This window comes from Papio anubis, chromosome 15, assembly GCF_008728515.1.
Source record: "Papio anubis isolate 15944 chromosome 15, Panubis1.0, whole genome shotgun sequence".
Taxonomy (NCBI): domain Eukaryota; kingdom Metazoa; phylum Chordata; class Mammalia; order Primates; family Cercopithecidae; genus Papio; species Papio anubis.
Genome location: NC_044990.1, coordinates 65697305 through 65718918, shown reverse-complemented (window position 1 = coordinate 65718918; position 21614 = coordinate 65697305).

The window sequence follows — 21614 nt, the reverse complement described above, 5'->3', positions numbered from 1 at the left end:
AAACTATGCATCTGACAAAGGTCTAATATCAAGCATCTGTAAGAAACAAAAAAAATTACAAGCAAAAAATCAATGACCCCATTAAAAAGTGAGAAAACACATACAAATACAGTTTTCAAAAGAAGACACACATGGTGAATAAGCATATAAAAGATGCTCAACATCACTAATCATTAGAGATATGCAAATCAAAACCACAATGAGATAGCATCTCACACCAGTCAGAGTGGTGATTATTAAAAAGTCACAAAATAACAGATGCTGGTGAGGTTGTGGAGAAAAAGGAAACCGTGTATACTGCTGGTGGGAATGTAAATTACTTCAGCCATTATGAAAAGCAGTTTGGCAATTTCTCAAAGCACATAAATCAGAATTACCATTTGTATTAGCCTGTTATCACGCTACTAATAAAGACATATCTGAGACTGGGTAATTTATAAAGGAAGAAGGTTTAATTGATTCACAGTTTCACATGGCTGAAGAGGCTTTACAATCATGGAGGAAGGCATAGGAGGAGCAAAGTCATGTCTTACATGGCAGCAGGCAAGAAAGCATGTGCAGGGGAACTCCCCTTTATAAAATCATTAGATCTCATGAGACTTAATCACTATCATAAGAAGAAGATGAGAAACACCCACCCTCATCATTCAATTACCTCCCTCCGGATACCTCCCATGACACATGGAGATTATGGGAACTACAGTTCAGGACGTGCTTTGGGTGGGGAAACAGCCAAACTGTATCACCACTTGACTCAGGAATCCCATCATTGGGTATATACCCAAAGGAAGAGGAAGGGTTCAGTTTTGAATATCAGTTATAAAATCTCTAATGGGTCCAATAGATTCCTAATGGGTATGTGTATTTGTCAGTGTTCTCCAGAGAAACTGTTCCGATATGAGATACACACACACAAACACACACACACACACACACACACACAGAGAGAGAGAGAAAGATCGAGAGAGAGAAAGGGAGAGAGACAGAGTTTAAGAAATTGGCTCTTGTGGGGCCGGGCACAGTGTCTCACGCCTGTAATCCTAGCACTTTGGGAGGCTAAGGCGGGCGGATCACGAGGTCAGCAGATCCAGACCATTCTGGTTAACATGGTGAAACCCCATCTCTATTAAAAATACAAAAAAATTAGCCAAGCGTGGTGGCAGGCACCTGTAGTCTCAGCTACTCAGGAGGCTGAGGCAGGAGAATGGCATGAACCTGGGAGGCGGAGCTTGCAGTGAGCCTAGATCGCACCACTGCACTCCAGCCTGGGCGATAGAGCGAGACTCTATCTCAAAAAAAAAAAAGAAAGAAAGAAAGAAAGAAAGAAATTAGCTCTTGTGAATGATTGTGTGGACTGGCAAATCCAAAATCTGTAGAACAGGCTGGCGGGATGGAGATTCAATGAGCTGATGTTACAGTCTTGAGAAATTCAGGCACAGTCTTTATGTTGCAATCTTCAGACAGAATTGTTTTTTTTGGAAAACTTGTTTTTGCCCAGAATGCTTTTACCTGATTAGATGAGACCTGTCCACATGGTGAAGAGTAATATCCTTTTACTCAAATTCTATTTATTTAAAAGTTAATCACAGCTACCAACATTGTTACAGCATCTAGACTGGTATTTGACCAAATAAACTGGATACCATAGCCTAGCCAAGTTGACATGTAGAATTAACCATCACATTATTTTAATCTAGGAGGTTTTATATTAGCTGGAAGATTAGGGCAGGAGATATAAATGTATGCATGTAGATTAAAGCATAAGATTTGGTGAGATTTTTCTAAGTGAACATGCAGATTAAGAAAAGAAGTGTCCCAGGAGCAAGTTAACACTATGTTACATTGCTGCAAGCATTCCTGTAAGACAGAGATATATAAATAAGAATGACTGCTCTATTAATAGTAGGAAAATCAGGAATTGCATATAGCAATAGACATAATAGATATATGTTCATTTTTCTGTGGTTTCTTAGATGGCACTGAATTTGTAAGTTCTCAGAGGGAACATCATTGTTTAGCTTCCAAAATAAAATTGTTGTTTTAGAATTACTTTGTTGTTATTGTTCATTATTTTTGAATAGCTCTAGTTTCCTGTTCATTCAACTATGATTACTTTATTTCCAGCAGTTCAAAATGCTTCATTTTTTCATTAATTATTTTAAGTTTTTGTATAAATATTGCCATTTATGTTTTACTGTAATGGGTATTATTGTCATGTTAGGCACAGATATTTTATAAGATGCTTTATTCATTTTCTATTTATTATGATTGTAATTACAACTAAATATCCTTTTCATGTAGATTTCACATAATTTATAATAAAAGAACATTTTGTTTGGAAGTCTAGCCACCTCCTGCTGTTAGATAAAATTATTCTGGAACATTAAAGCCACACTCACAAAAAGCCCTTCAATCATTCAAGCACAATAAATGCATTGAGACAGTTTTTCACTTGTTTATTTGTTCTGGAAGTCATCCAAATTAACTTGTAATTCTAAATAACCACAGATGCCAATGCAAAGTAATTTGAAGTGACAACATATCAGTTTAAAGTGCATCCATAGCACTAGGTGTTACATTTTGCGTACATCAGGTTCAACCAGGGCATTCCATTATGAGAGTAACTGATTTTCAGCGTGAACAGAAACAGTGGTAAACCAAATTATTCCACCAACTAATAGACTTAACAGGGATGGCAGATTTTGTTCAGAAATATGGCAAATGACCTTTATTTAATTATTTTAACATCAACTATCTGCTAATTATATCAGCTAGGTTTCCCAGGTGTATTCATCTCTAAGAAATTGCTCATGTTGAAGGAAATATTATTTCTTCAAAAGATTTACCTAGAAATGACTGGTTTCTCAATTATCACACAATCTTTAAGAATTTACAATCAAATTTTTGAATATTTATTGTCATGTTCCTGACATTTCCAGAGGTACAATTAATATGTTGCTTACAAAATATGTACAAAACAAGTTTTTTAAATTCAATGTTTTTTTTAAAATCATTCATTACAACATGGGAGAAATTTGATTCAAATGCAATCTAGGGTGTAAGCACTATAACATTTTGATTCATAATTGAAGAACATTCAACTATGAAATAAATATATTTTTCATTTACTTTTATTCCAATCTGGAGCCATAAGAAACATCAAAATTATTATAAATATCTGTTTGTGTTCTGTTTGTATGTGAATGTACAATTTTGGCTACTATTTTATTAAGACAGTTTTTTATCTTGAACTTTTATAATAGTACTTCTATTTTGACAGGAAAATTAATTATCTGAATTCCTTTTTAAATTAAAAAGAACTTTCAATAAACTATTTTATTTATTTTGAGACAGGGGCTTGCTCTGTCACCCATGCTGAAGTGCAGCGGCAAAATCACTGCTCACTGCAGCCTTGACCAACCAGGCTCAGGCGATTCTCCCACCTCAGCCTCCCGGGTATCTGGGACCACAGGTGCATATCACCAAAACCAGTAATTTTTTTTTCTTTTTAAATTTTTTGTAGAGACAGACTCCTGTGTTTTCTAGCCTGGTTTCATACTCCTGAGCTCAAGTGATCCTCTTGATTTCGACTCCCAAAGTGTTGTGATTATAGGATTGAGCCCAGCCAAAAATAACTTTTTAAAGAGCACCTTTAGGTTTAGAGAAAATTAGGTAGAGAGAACAGAGAGTTTCCACATACCTGCTGTCTCCCACACTCTGTTTTCCTATTAACAGCTAGCATTAGTTTGGTTCATTTGTTACAATTGAAGAATGAACATTTATACATTATTATTAACTAAAGTCCATAGTTGACATTCAGATTCACTCTGTATTGTACACTTTGGGCTTTGACAAATATAAAGTGACATGTATTTCATTCTGTGTATAATATTGCAGTATTATACAGAGAAGTTCCATTGCCGTAAAAACCATTGTGTTCCACCCAGCCATTATTTCCCCCACCAACCCCTGGAAATAACTATCTTTATACAGTGTGTGTATTTTGCCTTTTCTAGAATGCCCCATAGTTGGAATCATACAATATATAGCCTCTTGAGACTGACTTCTTTCACACAGCAATATACATGGAAGGTTCCTTCATGTCTCTTGGTGGCTTGATAGCTAATTTATTTTTATGTTTGAAAAATATTGTATTGTGTGGATTTACCACAGGTTATTCATTCATTTCCCAATTGAAGAAAATGTTGAATAATTCAAAATATTTAAGCAGTTATGTATAAAGCTTTTATAAATGTTTGTGTGTAGGTTTTTGAGTGAACATACATTTTCATTTTGGTAACTACCTAAAAGTGTGATTACTGTATTGTATAGTAAGATTATGTTAAGCTTTTTAATATACTGACTTTTTTTTTCCAGTGTGATGCTACCATTTTGCACTCTCACAAGAAAGAGATGAGATCTCCTGTTGCTCTGCATCCTGATCGGCATATAGGTATGTAATCATATCTCCCTATTATTTTAATATGAAATTCCCTTTGATCTTGTGCATTTTGTGCTAACTTGCTACATATATATCTTCTTTGGTGCAGATCTACTGCTTGATTTTTACCTGGCAAAAGTTGATTGTCTTCTTATTGTTGTATTTTACGTGTTTTTGTATATTTTAGATGCAAGTTCTTTATCGCATATGTGTTTAGCATATGTTTTCTTCCAGTCTGTGTCTTGTCTGTTCATTCTCTGAATGGGCGTTCACTTATAATTTTCATGAAGTCCACTTATTGATATTTTCTTTCATAGATGTTGCTTTTGATGTTGTATCTAAACTTATTGTTTCCTACTATGGTGTTTTACAGTATTTTGTTTTGTATAGAAGTTTTACAGTGTTTTGTTTTGTATTAAGTCTATGATCCATTAGAGTTAATTTTTGTGACATATGTAAGGTCAGTGTGTAGGTTCAACTTTTGACTAGAAATGGTCCAGTTTTACCAGCACTATTTGTAGAAAAGGCTATCCTTTCTCCCATGATTTGCTTTTCCTCCGTTGTGAAAGATAAGTTGACTATAACTGTGTGGTTATGCTTCTGGGCTCTGTGTATGGTTTCATTGGCTATTTATATTTTCGCTAACCAATAGCATTCTGTCTTTATTGTATGAGTTCTACATAAGTCTTGAAGTCGGGAAGTGTCAGTCCTATGACTTTGTTCTATTTCTTTACTGTCATGTTGGCTATTTTGAGTCTTTTGGATTTCCATATGTGATAGTTATCTTTATTTGTCAACTTGGCTGGGCCATGGGGTACCCAGACATTTGCTCAAGCATTATTTTTGGTATTTCTGTGAGGGTGTTCCTGGATGAGATTAACATTTATAACACTGGTAAAAGAAAAACAGATTGCCCTTTTACATTAGTAAAAGTGAAACAGATTGCCTTCCTTTATTAAGGGCAAGCTCACTGAATTCAGTGAGGGTAACCCTCACTGAATCAACAGAAGACCTATACAAAACACAGATACTGAGCAAGATAGAATTTCTCTTGCATGATTGTTGAGCTTGGATATTACTTGTTTTTTGTGTTTTTGTTTGTTTGTTTGTTTGTTTGCTTTATTCACCTTTGGTCTTGGACTTAAATTCTGGCTCCTCTTGGGTTTTTAGTCTGCTAGCCTTCAGACTTATATTGGAAGTGTACATTGGCTGCTCAGGGTCACTAGCTTCCTGTGGATCCCTAATGGATAGAAATACTCTACCGCTATCTGAGGTAATTAACCTACAATGACTAAAGAAACTGTAATGGCCTCACCTGAGAAAGTGGCTTTGCAATACAATGCTGAATATCCTCAAGATGCAACTCCAACATCCCCATTTTCTTCTAAATGTGTAACTAGACTCACTTCTTAGCAGATCCCTAAGGGTGATGTACAAAGTGTAACTCATGAGAGGATACACGATACTGAAAAGAACTATTTGAGTTTTCTAATGCATAGGAATCAGAAACTCAAGCAATATGTGTAGGAGTGGATACTAATCCTGTGAAATAGTAATTCCATAATCCTTTTGGATAATGATAGAAGAAATGTGAAATTGGACCAGGCCAAATTCATTGATATTTGCTCTCAGTCAGGGTTCTGCATTTAATGTTGCAGCTCATGGAGTTAAACAGGATGTAATAATTTCTTCGGTTGACTGGTTGAAATGTAGACCAAAAGATGGCATAGAGTAACCAAGTCGAAGATACTGAGCTCACCTTGATGTAGTACAGATGAAAAGATTCAAAGGCTTAAGAAAATTGGAATGTTAGGTTGGATTTGACATTTGATACATACACAACCACACAGGAAGTGTAAATGAGACATCCTTTTCAACATGGCTGCAAAATGAATCAGTGAGAGTAGCCCTGACATCTTTGATGGTCTCCATGGTTATTTTCCTTTGTAGGCCAGAACTTACTTTGGAAACTGCGGTCACTGACTTAGAAAATCAAATGGATTAATTAGATCTTGGAGTGACATGGGCCAAGTGAAGGCACACAACTTCCAAAGTCAAAGTGGAAAAAATTACTGTAATGGTCAGCAAACCATAAAGATCAATCAGAATAGTCTGTGTCACACAGGTTTATGACATAGGCTAGTTGCTCACGGTGTTCCTGAAAGTGAAATAGTTAGAAAGCCTACTAAATTCTTACTCTATCGGTGTAAGCAGAAAAGGTCTGGGTGAAAGGAAAAAAAGTCTAACCTGAAATTTCAACACAGAATCATGACCAGTCAATTGATTTCTACACTTGAGACAGTTTACTGAAATAAAATACCTTGAATAAAGGAGATGTGTTGTCTTCATTAGAAAGGAACCCACTACACTCACCAAAATTTATACCATTAATCTTTCTCCCAGCCTTCTTCATCAGGACATTTGTCCTTTTATCAGGGTAACAATGCATTGTATAAAAGAAAATGATCAGATCTTTCAGAGACTACTATATGCTGGCTCTGAACGGGAAGTGATCTCAGGAGACCCAAAATGTCACTGTGACATTTTGAATTGAATCCAGTTGAATCCACAGTTCAGAGTAGGGGCTTATGAAGAGCAGGTGGTCAATTCAGTTTTAGCTCAGGTCCATCTCAAATTGGGCCTTGTGTATTCTGGAAGCCATCCTATGGTTATTTCCCGAGTCTTTTTAAAATTTTATTTTGGATTCAGGGAGTGCATGTGCAAGTTTATTTTTCCAGTCTTGAAAATATAGTAGAAATAGATATACACAATAGCTGGCAGAGTTCTCACATTGGTTCTCTGACCTAGGGAGTAAGGGTTGTTTGGGTAGGAAAGGCCAAGTGAAACTACTAGAACTTCTTCTACCTAGGAAAATAGCAGAAACAATCACTCATCCCTGAAGGGATGAGAGAGATTTGTGCCACCATCAATAACTTAAAAGATGTTGAGTTGGTAATTCTTACCACATCCCCATTCACTGCTCTTATTTGAACTGTGCAAGAAAGACAGAATGACAGTGGATTAGCATACATGTAACCAGGTGTTTATTTCAATTAAACCTGCTGTACAAGATGTAGGTTCATTGTTTCAGTAAATTAATAGATCATCTTGTATCTGGTATGCAGCTACTGATATGGCAAATGCCTTTTTTTCCATTCCTGTCAATAAGAACCATCATAAGGATGTTGCTTTTAACTGACATGACCAGCAACATGCCTTCACTGTGAGGTATGTCATCTCTCCAGCCCAATGCCATAAAGTTAGTTCATAAGGATATCGATTGCCTTTTTTCCCCCATAAGATATCATACATTGAAAATCAAATGGAGATTTGGGCTATTACATTGATGACTTCATACTGGTTAGACCTAGTGAACAAGAAGTTTCAACTGTACTAGAATTATTGGTAAGACATTTGAAATTGAATTGACATTTGAAATTATTGGTAAGACATAAGACATTGGTATTTCAGAGGGTGGGAAATGATTCCAAAAAAAGTTTAGGGACTTTCTCTCTTAGAGAAATATCTAGGAATTCACTGGATTGAGGCATGTCCAGTTATTCTTTCTAAGATGTAGAACAATATGTTGCATCTGGCCTATCTTACATTCAAAAAAAGAAGTGCAATGCCTAGTGGGTGTCTTTGGATTTTGGAGGCCACATATTCCTTATTTGGACAGCTTATATTACAACATCTTCAAACTCACTAATTCTTTCCTCTGTTCTGTCCAATCTATTGGAAAGCATACGCAATGCATTCTTCAATTTCTTTACAGTCTTTTTGATGTCTAGCATTTTCTTTTGATTCTTGTATAGAGTTTCCATTCCTGCTTGCCTTACCCATTTGTTCTTTTATGGTTTTCATTTGTCCCATGTCAAAGGTGGTTAAATTTGGCCTAAAGCTACCTCCATACTTTGAATTCTTCTGTACCAAACTGTAAACTCAGTATGTAAACAAGCTTCAATGTATCTTAAGAGTAATATGCTTGTAACAAGTGTCTGAGTCTCAACCAATCATGGCAGTCAAGCTTTATATAATCATAGGCTGCCAACTGCTCAGACTATGCCAAATAAGGCAAATTCGGAGCTATGAACAATTCAAACTTTTTCTGTAAGTTATTTCTGTTATTCTGTTTTCTGACTTCAAATATTACATGCCCACACCATGAAGCTGAGCTCTCTGAACATCTTTTTGTACTGAGTGCTGTCCAATTTATGAATTGTTTTTGATTCAGTTAAACGCTGCTAAATTTAATTTGCCTACTTTTTTTATTTGGTTGTTTGTTCGTTTGTTTCACCTATTAGTGTCCTTAGCTTATTCACCATCGCTGTTTTAAACTATCAATCTGGTAATTCCAAAATCTCTGCCGTGTCTCTGTCTCATCCTTTTGCTTGCTTTGTCTCTTCCGACTGTTTTCTCTTGTGACTTAGTATGTCTTACAATTTTTTGTTGAATGCCAGCCATTTGTATAGGGTAATAGGAATCGAGGTAAATACTCCTTTAGTGGTGAGGGGTTATGTTTATCTGACTAAAATTTCCACTTTTCTCCAGTGTTTTTACTTTTGTCAATGCTGTTGCCTTTGATTTTCCCTGGAATTGTTCTCTTAAATAGTTACACAGTTAGATTACTCAGTTGTCGTGTTCTGTTATCATATAGCATATCTGTTGGTGTGATACGAAGGTAGAGGGCAATAGAAGCATTCTATAGTCCTGTGATTAGGTCTCAGGCTTTCCGTGTGCCTGGGCTCTCAGACTTTGTCAATTACAACTGCCCCTCAGTTGTTTTGTTTATTTATTGTCCCTTAGGTAAGACTAAAAAGCTAGTTGCTACTGAAGTTGGATATTTCCCTTACACTGTGTGGGTTAGGCTCTGGTAAAATAGTTTTATTTGAGCACAGGTGAAGAACAGAACCCTCTAGATGTGTTTGAAAATGATTGCTTTGTCTTTGAGCTTATTGTAAAGTAGTTATTTTTTCCTTTTTTCCTGTGAAAGCAGAAAGACATTTTTCTCTGATCTTCACTGAAATCCCAGAAGTAAACTTTCTCCAACTGATTTCTGGAGGAAAAATTCGTGAAAGTGTGGGAGCCCTCCTGAAGCTTGGTCCCCAAGAATTTTTACCCTTCAAATTAGTCTACACTCCGCCAAAAGTCGTTTGTCAATTAAAAATTAAGTTTTACTAGTCCAGTGGCTTCTGCTCCTTGTAAGCTGTACTTCTCAGAATACATTTGTCTCTTCAGTTTTCAGGGCATTCCTGTGGTCTGTGATCTCATTTACCTGATAGATCTAAGAGGAGGTATTGACATTCAAGCTGTTCAACACTTGTCTTGTTTAGAGAATGGCAATAACAAGTTCCAGTTTATCTTAACATTTTGCCTCAGAAATCAGAAATGTCTGAATTTCTTTTTTTTTAATTTACACATACATAAGATTACGATGGGCCTTTACAATAATAATTTGTAGTGTTTTCTGCTATTTCTTAGATACTGTTCTTAGTATGATTAAATTGGAGAATAATGTATATAATTATATGCTGTTTACATAACTGTATATAAACATATAGAATGATTTATATAATTATAAAACACAGATATATAATTTCCAGTGAAGAAAAGGCAATTAGTGAACAGATTAATATGAAGTCACAACTAATTTCAACAACAGCAATAACATGAATAGCAAATGAATAGTATAAATTATGCTTTTACCTAATATCCATATTTTGAAGTGATATTATCCAATGCCGATGTGGATATGCTGAAACTATTTGGTGATGGCCTGAGATACACAGTCTCAAAAATTAGGAAGCAGACACAGTGATGGGAAGAGCGAGATAAAACACAGCTTACCAGTCCATATGCTTTTGTCTGAATTAATTAACATGTACTCAGAGACACTGGCTGCTGCTTCCATTTTTTTCCCCCAAATCTCACAAAAGAAATTCTTCAAGGCGATTGTTACCCTGCATCTTAGAGAAAGAAAAATCTATGAAATGTATTTTGCGTATAATCTAGTTGACAATAAAATGATCCACAGCAGGCAGTGATAGATATAACTTAAAAATAGAAATAATAAAATTTCTTGATATTTTAAAGGGGGGAGAGAGGGGAAACGTAGAGTAAAGGATAATTCTAAAACTTTTGAATGAACAGTTCAATAAGTGGCTGCTATCAAATATATTGGCAAATTTTGTGGGAGATAGGAACCAGGAACTCAATTTGGACATGCCATGTTGGAGAAATCTATTAAATATTCAATTGTAGAAGTCACATAAATATTTAGATAAATGAGTCTAGAATTTGAGACAGAATTCTGGGCTTTTGCATTTTAAATGTGGTATCCATCAGCATTCTGGTAACATATGAATCCAAGAAAAATGATAAGGTGACCAATGTTATGAGTGTAACGTGATGATCAGCTCTGGTGTAGGCCAACATTACCAGTTTTGGGATAATGATAAAGTCTAGCAAAGTAATTGAAAGTAATCAAATAATGAATGCACACAAATACTCACAGAATGTGTAGTCCTGGAAATTAAGTGATAAATGGAAGTAGTAAAGTTGACTGATGAAAAACGGATATAAAATAATTTGGGGAAAAGAGCAATTTAGAGGATTTAAATGTAAATTTTATATTGGATGATATTTTGAATTTTTGTGTGATAATAATCTAGTGGGTATGTGGTAGAATGATCTTATTTATAATAGATTTATATAACTGGAGATACATTTTCAGTGTCATAATGACTGCAACTTTTGTTCCAGTAGTCTCCCAAATTAAGCCACATTTTACATGTGGTGAATCTAGGATAAAAAACATACGAGTGTAAAACTTTAGGGTAGAAAGTAGATTGATGTCAACTACATTATATACTTCAGAGTAGTGAGAAAATGAAAACTGTTTACCATTGAGTTAACAGTATCAAGGTAATTTGTGGCCTTTATTGAACCAGTTGCTATGGAATGATTGGACAATACTCTATTTGAAATGGGGTTAGGAGAGAATGGGAGAAAAGCAATTTGAGGCAGTAAGCATAGAATCACTTTTGGGAGGAGTTAAAGGAAAGCAAATTGTTGGGCAGTATGTTGCCCAGATGTCTGGTCAAGAAAATATATGAAACTTTAAGACATGAGAAATAACTTGTTTGTATATTGATGGAAATGATTTATTTGAGAAATAAAAATATCATCATTTCCCCATTGCTCACTTTGGTTGACTTTGTTGAAGATCAGATGGGTGTGGGTGCATGGCATTATTTCTAGGTTCTCTATTCTGTTCCATTGGTCTAAATGTCGGATTTTGTACTGGTACCGTGCTATTTTTATTACTCTAGTCTTACAGTTTAAAGTCCAGTAATGTGATACCTTCAGCTTTGTTTTTGTTTTTTTGTTTGTTTGTTTGTTTTTTGGGGCTTTTTTTGTTTAGGATTTTTTGACTACTCAGGCTCTTTTTTGATCCCCTGTGAATTTTAGAATAGTTTATTCCCAATTCTGTGAAAAATGACATTCATAGTTTGATAAGAACAGCATTGAAACTGTAGACTGCTTTAGACTGTATGAAAATTTTAATGGTATTGATTATCCCAACCCATGAGCATGGAAAGTATTTTCATTTGTTTATGTCATCTATGATTCCTTTCAGCAGTGTTTTGTAGTTCTCCTTCTATAGATTCTTCACCTCCTTTGTTAGCTGTATTTCTGGGTATTTTATATTTTTGTGTCTATTGTGAATGTGATTGTCTTGTGTATTTGCCTCTCAGGTTGAACATTATTGATGAATAGAAATGCCACTGATTTTTGTACATTGATTTTTTTTTTTGTCCAAAAACCACACACAGAAATCGTTTATCAGTTTGAGTACTCTTTTGATGGCATCTTTAGGGTTTTTATCGGTAGAGAATTACATAGTTCATGAAGAAAATTTGACTTCTTCTTTACCTGTTTCTATGTCTTTTCTATATCTTCTTCTTGGCTGATTGCTGTGGCTAGCACTTCGAGTGCTATGTTGAATAGGAGTAGTGAGAGTGGGCATCCTTGTTTTTTCTCCATTTCTCAAGGGAGATGCTTCAGGTTTTTACTCTTTCAGTATGACATTGGCTGTAGGTTTGTAATATATGCCTCTTATTATTTTGAGGTTTGTTTCTTTGATGTTTCATTTCTTGAGAGTTTTTATGATGAATGAATGTTGAATTGTGTCAAAAGTTTTTTCCATGTCTGTTGAGATGATCTTTTTTTTTTTTGTATTTAATTCTGTTTATGTGGTGAATCACATTTATTGACTTACATATGTTGAACCAAACTTGCATCCCAGGAGTGAAGCCTATTTGATCAAAGTGTATTTACCTTTTGATGTGCTGTTGAAATAGGTTTGCTACTATTTTGTTAAGGAATTTAGTATCTGCGTTCCTCAGGAGTATTGGCCTGTAGTTTTCTTTTTGCATTCATTATGTCTTTACCAGGTTTTAGTAACAGAGTGATGCTGTCTTCATAGAATTTGTTAGGGAGAATTCCTTCCTCCTCAGTGTTTTAGAACACTTTCAGTAGAATTAGCAGTTCAGAAGTATGGGCTCTTCTTTGTACTTACAGTGGAATTCAGTTTTGAATTCATCAGTTTGTTACTTTCTTTGGTTGGCAGGTTTCTTATTACTGATTCAATTTCAAACTCGATATTGTTTTGTTGAGTGTTTCAATTTATTCCTGATTCAATCTTGGGAGATTGTATGTTTTCCATAATTTATCAATTTCCTCTAGATTTTCCAGAATGTGTGCACAGAGGTGCTCATAACAGTCTGTGAGGATATTTTATAATTCTGTGGGACTGATTATAATGTTACTTTCCTCATTTCTCTTCTTATTTGGATATACTCTCCTTTTTTTTTTGTTCATCTAGCTAGCAATCTATTGATCTTGTTTATACTTTCAAAAATAAACATTTGTTTTTTGCTGATTATTTGTCTAGATTTTGGGGTCTCGGTGGTTCATTCTGTTCAGTGTTTATTTCAGTATTAGGTTGGTGCAAAAGTAATTGTGGTTTTGCCATTATATTCATGGAAGGAACCATAATTACTTTTGTGCCAAACTAATAAATTATTTTTCTTCCGCTAGCTTTGGAGTTACTTTGTTCTTGTTTTTCCAGTTCTTCTACATATGATGTTAGATGGTTCATTTGAAATCTTTCTAACTTTTTGAGGTAGGCGTTCAGCCTTCTAAACTTCCCTCTTAACACTGCTTTGCCTGAATCACAGATATTTTATTATGTTGTGCCTCTGTTTTTATTTACTTCAAAGAATTTTTTGATTTCTGCATGTATTTCATTGTTTATCCAAAAGTCGCTCAGGAACAAGTTGTTTAATATTCCTGTAATTTTGTGGTTTTGAGAGACCTAAAAATGTTCTGCACAGCAAAGAAAAAAAATCTGTGACATATAACATGCTACAGAACATTCATGAATTATTCTTTTGACAAAGAATATATAAAGAACTAGAATCTATAAAGAACTAACAATTGAGCAACAAATAGCAAATAATCCCATTAGAAACTGGGAAAAATACATGAACAGACACTTTTCAAAAGAAGACATATAAGCGGCCCTCAAACATATGCAAAAAATGTTTAACACCATTAATGATCTGAGAAATGCATCAAAAGCACAATGAGATAGCATTTCAGAAGTCATAATGGCTGTTGTAAAATGGTCAAAAAACAGTAGACATTGGCAATGCTGTGGAGAAAAAGGAACACATATACACCTTTGGTGGGAAGCTAAATTAGTTCAGCCATGGCAGAAAGCAGTTTGGTGATTTCTCAAAGAACTTAAAGCAGGCTACCACATGACCCAGCACTCCCAATACTAGTATATATCTACAAGAAAACAAATCATTCTACCAAAAAAACACATGTACTCTCATTTTCATCAAGCTCTATTTACAATAGCAGAGACATGAACTCAACCTAGATGCCCCTCAATGGTGGACTAGATAAAAAAATGTGGTATTTATATACCATGGAATACTATGCATCCATAAAAATGAATGAGATTATGACTTTTGCAGCAACATGGATGAAGCTAGAGACCACTACCCTAAGCAAATTAACGCAGGAATGAAAAACCAAATACCACATATTCTCATTTAAAAATGAGAGTTAAACCTTGGGTACTCATGGACATAAAGATGGTAACAACAGACACCAGGTACCAGAGGAGGCAGGGAGGGAAACAAGTGTTGGCAAAGTATTTATTGGGCACTATGCTCAGTGCCTGGGTGATGGAATGATTTGTACCTCAAACTTCAGCATCATGCAATATACACATACAATGAACCTGCACATGTGCTGCCTGAATCTAAAATAGAAGTTGAAAAAATATGTATTTTAGTTTTGATAAATAGTGTCAAGGAACATACTTTTAATTACCATTTGTGCATTTAAAATGTTTTTACCCAAATATTCACTGCAACATTACTTTGTTAAATAAAATAGTAATATTATGAATCATTAACCAATAAATCTGGTAACACACACATAATACAAACAAAAAAGATCCTATAGAAGATAATAGGGAGACCTGCTGAACTGATTGCCTTGAGTTAGTGAGAGGGTTGAATGTGGTTAAAAGCAATGGCTTGGTATTAAACAAGATAATCAATATTTCACGTATGTTAAATGGGAAAGACAGAGTATATCGGGGCAGACTCTTGCATGTAGGTAGAAGAACAAAATATTCTTCTTTCTTTGAAGTTATATTTTCCTTGCTTCACTTTCCTCAGTGAAGAAAAAAACAAGGTATTCACTTGGTAGTCAGAATGTTATTGTGTGTGCGTGTGTGTGTGTGTGTGTGTGTGTGTGTGTTGTGTGTGCTGAAGGCAAGTGTCCAAAAGATTGAAGACAGTGATGAAAGATCAAATAGTCCTCTATGAGAGAAGAAAGACACGTGATTTAATTTTCTTGCAGCTTTAAGACTGCATTTTGAACAATTTGAAATTGATGACCTTGTAATTTTTTTCCAATACAGACATTTCAACTGTACATGAAAAACATAAAGTAGTAAAATAATTGGATTTAAATAGCACTGTGCTTTAGCAGGTAAAGAGAAGAAAGAAGGAGATAGGCACCCAAGTTCAGAGAAATTTAAACATAAGTGAGAGGTTATAAAATGGAAAAAAATATGATAAAAATACAAGATTAAGAACATAGAGAAAAAATATATTGTTGTATCTAAATTCTGCTCATAAAGTACACCAAAACTTAATGGTTTGAAACTTGTGGCTTGAATAACTTATGTTATTCTCATGGTTTTACAGCTCAACAATTTGGGCAGGGCTCAAGGAGATAATTCTTCTGCTTCCCATGGTGTCATCTGGGACAGTCACTGAGTAATATTCAGCTGACTACTGAGCTCAAGTTTACAAGATCGTTTCTGTTACCTGAAAGGTGTCTTGTTGAAGATGACTGGCAGTCTGGTCTAAGCTGGGCTCTTATCTCTACCCAGGTAATCTCAAGGTCTTTCTACCTGGTCTTTCAGCTGAGTATTCAATTTCTTAAATAGTAGCTAAGGGCTCAAAGACTGAAAGTTCTGTGAAAGTCTATGCTATTAAGCTGCAAAGCTATTTACACCTTGACCTTGGCAGCTATTGCATGTTACTTTTGACATACTCCAGTGGTCAAGCAATCAATGGATGAGAAAATCGATGGACAAGAAAGTAGAAAAATTTATTTTTTCCAGTTTCTCCACTTTTCAAAAGGAAAGAGAGACTGTAAAAATAACTTACTAGAACCCTATGGCTAAAATATATTTATATTTTTTCTCACATGAAAATACATTTACTCCTCTCATTGTCTCCAAATGTCTCATCCAATTCTGCTTTCAGATAAAAGTATAGGATCTGTTCACCCATATCAAATCCAGCTGGGGTTGAGTTTCTTCAGCCATGGTTTCTATGTCAGAAGTTTCTTGAGTAATGTCAAGTGTTGCTTCCTGGTCTTGGCTCCATGTTCTGATTCTACTTTTCATTTTCCTAGTTAAAGGGTGGTCTTTGCAACTGAATAGATATTTCATCCCAGTCAACATCCTACTTGTAGAAGTAGGATTTAACTTAGTAAATTTTGTTGTTTTTTTTTTTGAGACAAAGTCTCACTCTGTTGCCCAGGCCAGGCTGGAGTGCAGTGGTGTGATCTCAGCTTACAGCAACTACTGCCTTGCAGGTATCCAAGCAATTCTCCTGCCACAGCCTCCCGAGTAGCTGGGATTACAGGCGGGCACCACCACATACAGCTAATTTTTGTATTTTTAGTAGAGACAGGATTTCACCATGTTGGCCAGGCTAGTCTTGAACTCCTGACCTCAAGTGACCCACCCGCTTCAGCCTCCCAAAGTTCTGGGATTACAAGCATTAGCCACCATGCCTTGCTCACCGTTTTTTTCTTTTCCAATCCAAGCTTATAAAATATCTTCTTATGTTTCAAGTTTACATCCACTGATTTAGACAAAGACCTGCTCTTGAAAGAAATCAGGCACATTCCTCAGCCCCGGGCTCAAAACAAACAGGCCCAGTACAAACACATCCCACCATATATCTCTCAACTTCCTGAGCCCAGTACAAACACACCTCTCAACTCAGAGACTACCATATATCTCAACTTTAGAAAAACACCACCTGGAAAGTCCCCGATAAGGACACAGCCGTTTGTGGTTTTACTGAAAGCACGGGAACCAATAGAAAAACTGCTAAATGTGTAACTTAAAATGTAAACCAATTGTAATGCTATAACCAAAAGAATTCCCTTGTTCCTCTGTAACTTTACGTATCCTATTTACATCGGGCTATAAAAAGCAAGCACTCGCATTGTTCGAGGCCCTCTTGTATGCTGTGGAATGGAGGGACCAAGTTCGAACTTGCAGTAAAAGATCCTTGCTGCTTGGCTTTGACTCTGGACTCTGGTGGTCTTCTTTGGGGAACAAACGGTCTGGGTATAACACTCTCAGTCTCCTTTCTTTGCAAGACAGAATTTCCTCTACCTCCACTTGAGAGTCATAGTGCTGTGGGCAATTGATTAAGAGTTTTATATGTGCTTTGTCTAGTTGAAAGGATGTATGAGCCTTAATATACTTAATGTTGTTCCTACCTTAAATTATTATGAGATTCAAACTAAAAAGATCTTACAGTCCAGTTTCCTGATACTTTTACTCTTTACCTTCTTGTAGTGCATTGATTATTGAACATTTGGACTAAATCCACTTCTTAAGTGTTAATGTGTTTTTTGGGAGAAACTAGGGATGATAAATCATTTATTGTTGAACAGAGAACATCCTAGCTCCTTTATATTTCCTCTAAATTCTACTTGAACATTGATTTTGTTGTTGATGTTGTTGTTGTTGCTTTTTATTTGTTTGTTTTAGCTCCATCTATACCTTAATACAAGCAAGTAAAATAAATCCATAGTCATATGTAACATCCAACCTGAGAGTTTCCATAGCTACATCCACCTGTTAATGAGCCATATTTTCTATTTTCCATGTGACCATGTGCAACACTTTTACTAAAGCTTCTGCCACTTGGCTAGTCTAGGCCAACATAATTTCTTCTTTGTACTTCTGCAATTTTCTTTTAATTATTTTCTTATAATTAGGTCTTAATTCCATCTAATCTATTTTCCAAACTACATATGAAAAGAATCATTTAAAATGCAAATCATATCAAGTTTTAATTTGCATAAAGAAATTCCTCAGGAATTTCCCATCTTGCTTTTTTTAAATGAAGTCTCAAGTTTTTAACAGGGCTTACCCGGCCCTGAATAATGTGACACTTGCTTCTCTCTGCCTACCTTCGACAAACCATCCCTGCAAGTAATCTATTATATACCAAAATGAAATGTTTTTCATTTCCTGAATGACTCCATTGTTTCCTTTTGTGCTGTTTTGTACAAAATGTTCTTTTTTACTACTACTTCCACTTCCATTCATGATTCATTCACCTTGCCAAATTTTTCTCATTGTGGAGGGATAATTTCCTTTCACTAGCCTTATATGATGCCCTTAGGTGAAGATTATGTACACTTTATTCAAACACTTTATCACAGAGTATTTTAAATGAATTTTCTACTATACTGTAGGTTCTATACAGAAAGGCATGTTTTCTGTTATTTTTACTGTGTTTTCTCCAACTACTAATGCTGAATCATTTACTTAGTAGCCTCTCGTATTTGATAAAGAAGTAAGTTAATGCATACATGAATTGTGGACTATATTTCTGAGTGAGGCATGATATTTGTCCAGGTTATCTTGACTTCCATCCTAGCTCTTTCCATTATTAGCCATACAAATAGAGTATATAATGCTCACATTTTCCATTGTTAACACAGAGATGATACCATCTCACAAGGTGACATTTGTTAGGGCATAACATACTTCTCCCTCCAAAGGTTACCTTTAAGGGAGAGAATGTCTCTTCCTCCCCCCAGAAGAGAAATAATAGACACAATATTACAGGGTTTCCTTGTCCTTTCTTTTACTTCTCATATTTTTCTTATTCTTTTGGACCTCATTCGTGTAGCAACCATTCCTTCTGGTAATATAAAAAAATAAACATTTCTATGTAGTTTCCATGTAGTTGCCCAGCAATGTTCTTTCTAGGAGCACAGGGTCATTATGCTTCACAACAAATCTAAATTTTTGATCTCTTATTAGTACTCAAATTGTTTGATTTTTCTTCCAGCTTGTATATATTCTTTCGAATGCAAAATGACAAGGATGGAGTATTTTTTTTAATATTCTACAACTTCCGTGGAAATATATGTTGCAGGAAAATATTAACGGTAAGAAATCTGGTGTAGCTATATTACTGTCAGATGAAGTAGATGTCTGGAGAACAAATACTACAAGGAAACAGAAATACACTTTATAAAACCATCAATTTCCCTGGATATTTTTGGTAAAAAGGGTTGTATAGAGAGGAGACCACCCCTCATATTGTCTTATGCCCAATTTCTGCCTCTAAAGAAAGAAGAAGTAAAAACTAAAAGGCAGAGATGAAATCCACAGGCAGACAGCCCGGCGCCACACCCTGGGCCTGGTAGTTAAAGATCGACCCTTGACCTAATTGGTTCTGTTATCTATAGATTACAGACATTGTATAGAAAAGCACTGTGAAAATCCCTATCTTGTTTTGTTCCGATCTAATTACCGGTGCATGCAGCCCCCAGTCATGTACCCCCTGCTTGCTCAATCAGTCACGACCCTCTCACACGCACCCCCTTAGAGTTGTGAGCCCTTAAATGGGACAGGAATTGCTCACTCGGGGAGCTGGACTCTTGAGACTGAAGTCTTGCCGATGCCCCTGGCCGAATAAACCCCTTCCTCCTGTAACTCCGTGTCTGAGGAGTTTTGTCTGCCGCTTGTCCTGCTACGTTTCTTGGTTCCCTCAACGGGAAGAGAGGTGAATAGTGGATGGTGGAGGCAGCTCCTTAAGCGGCTTAAGCCTGCCCTGTGGAATATCCCTGCCAGGGACTCCGACCAGCCTGAGCCACGGGGATCCTGAGAGCGCTCCGGGTAGGCATTTGCCCCGGTGGGACGCCTCGCCAGAGCAGTGTGTGGCAGGTCCCTGTGGAGGATCAACGCAGTGGCTGAACACCAGGAAGGAACGGGCACTTGGAGTCTGAACATCTAAAACTTGGTAAGACTAGTCTTTGAAACTTGCCTACTTCGTTTGCGTGGAAGCGTGGCCTGATCACCCATGGTGTGCCTTTATCGGCACTTTGGTTTGGTTTTGACTTGGTTTGAATTGCTTGACAGGACTGGTCTTGGGAACTTGCCCACTCCATTTGAGTGGAAGGGTGGCCTGATCACCCACGGCGTACCTTTATCGGCACTTTGGTTTGGTTTTGACTTGGTTTGAATTGCTTGACAGGACTGGTCTTGGGAACTTGCACACTCCATTTGAGTGGAAGGGTGGCCTGATCACCCACGGCGTGCCTTTATCGGCACTTTGGTTTGGTTTTGACTTGGTTTGAATTGCTTGACAGGACTGGTCTTGGGAACTTGCCCACTCCATTTGAGTGGAAGCGTCACCTGATCACCCACAGTGTGCCTGTACCCGCACTTTGGTTTTTGTTTTTGATTTGACTTGGATTGCTTGATACTTTGGTTTTGGTTTTGACCTGGCTTGTATTTCTGGATACTCTGATTTTGGTTTTGATTTTGGTTTGGTGTAAACTACAAAAGTGTGTGTGTGCCCTTTTTACCCGTTCTTTGTTTTGTGGTGTGAGCATGGTGTTTTATCTAGAGCCAACATGGGTGAGGCACAAAGTAAGCCCACCCCACTAGGAACTATGTTGAAAATTTTCAAAAAAAGAATTTAAGGGAGACTATGGAGTACTATGACATCAGGAAAACTTAAAACTTTGTGTAAGATAGACTGGCCAGCATTAGAGGTAGGTTGGCCATTAGAAGGAAGCCTGGACAGGTCCCTTATTTCAAAGGTATGGCACAAGGTAACCTGTAAGCCAGGGAACCCAGACCAGCTTGTTTTAGATCCCCCACCCCCAACACATGGTGGTTGAGAGAACAGCAGCATAAGCAGCTGGTAGAGGCAAGGAAAGAGCAGCAGAGAGAGAGAAAGGAAAGAGACAGAGAGGAAAAGAGGCATAGAGAGAGAGAGGAAGAGACAGACAAAGAGCAAAGTCAAAGACAGAGAGACAAAGTCAAAGAGGGAAATAAAGAGAGAGATATATAAGCAGTTAAAAAAAAAGTGTACCCTATTCCTTTAAAAGCCATCATACCAATTCTAATTTGGACAAAACGAGGTCTTATTAATAGCAAAGGATAATTGAAACCCCAAACTTAAAAGGTTTTCAACAAAAGTAAAGTTTGCTAAAAGTTAACAGTGTAACATGGATTATAGTAATTCTAGTCTCGTGGTCTTAGACAGCGTAGTTCACAGACATATAAAAAAAATAGTTTCGCTTTGGAAAAAAAATGGTTATCATCTTCGGAAAAAAAAAGGGGGAAAAAGGCGGGGGGCGGAATTTATATAAAAAGAGTGTTATATGGTAAATTCTTGTCCTGAAATAAATTAACTGGTTGTTTAAAGAAAGAAATGTTTGTAATAAGTCAGAAAGTTAAGACATGTCAAAAAATTGCCTGTAAAAGTCATGAAAGAAAAAAAAAGGTATAAAAAAAGTG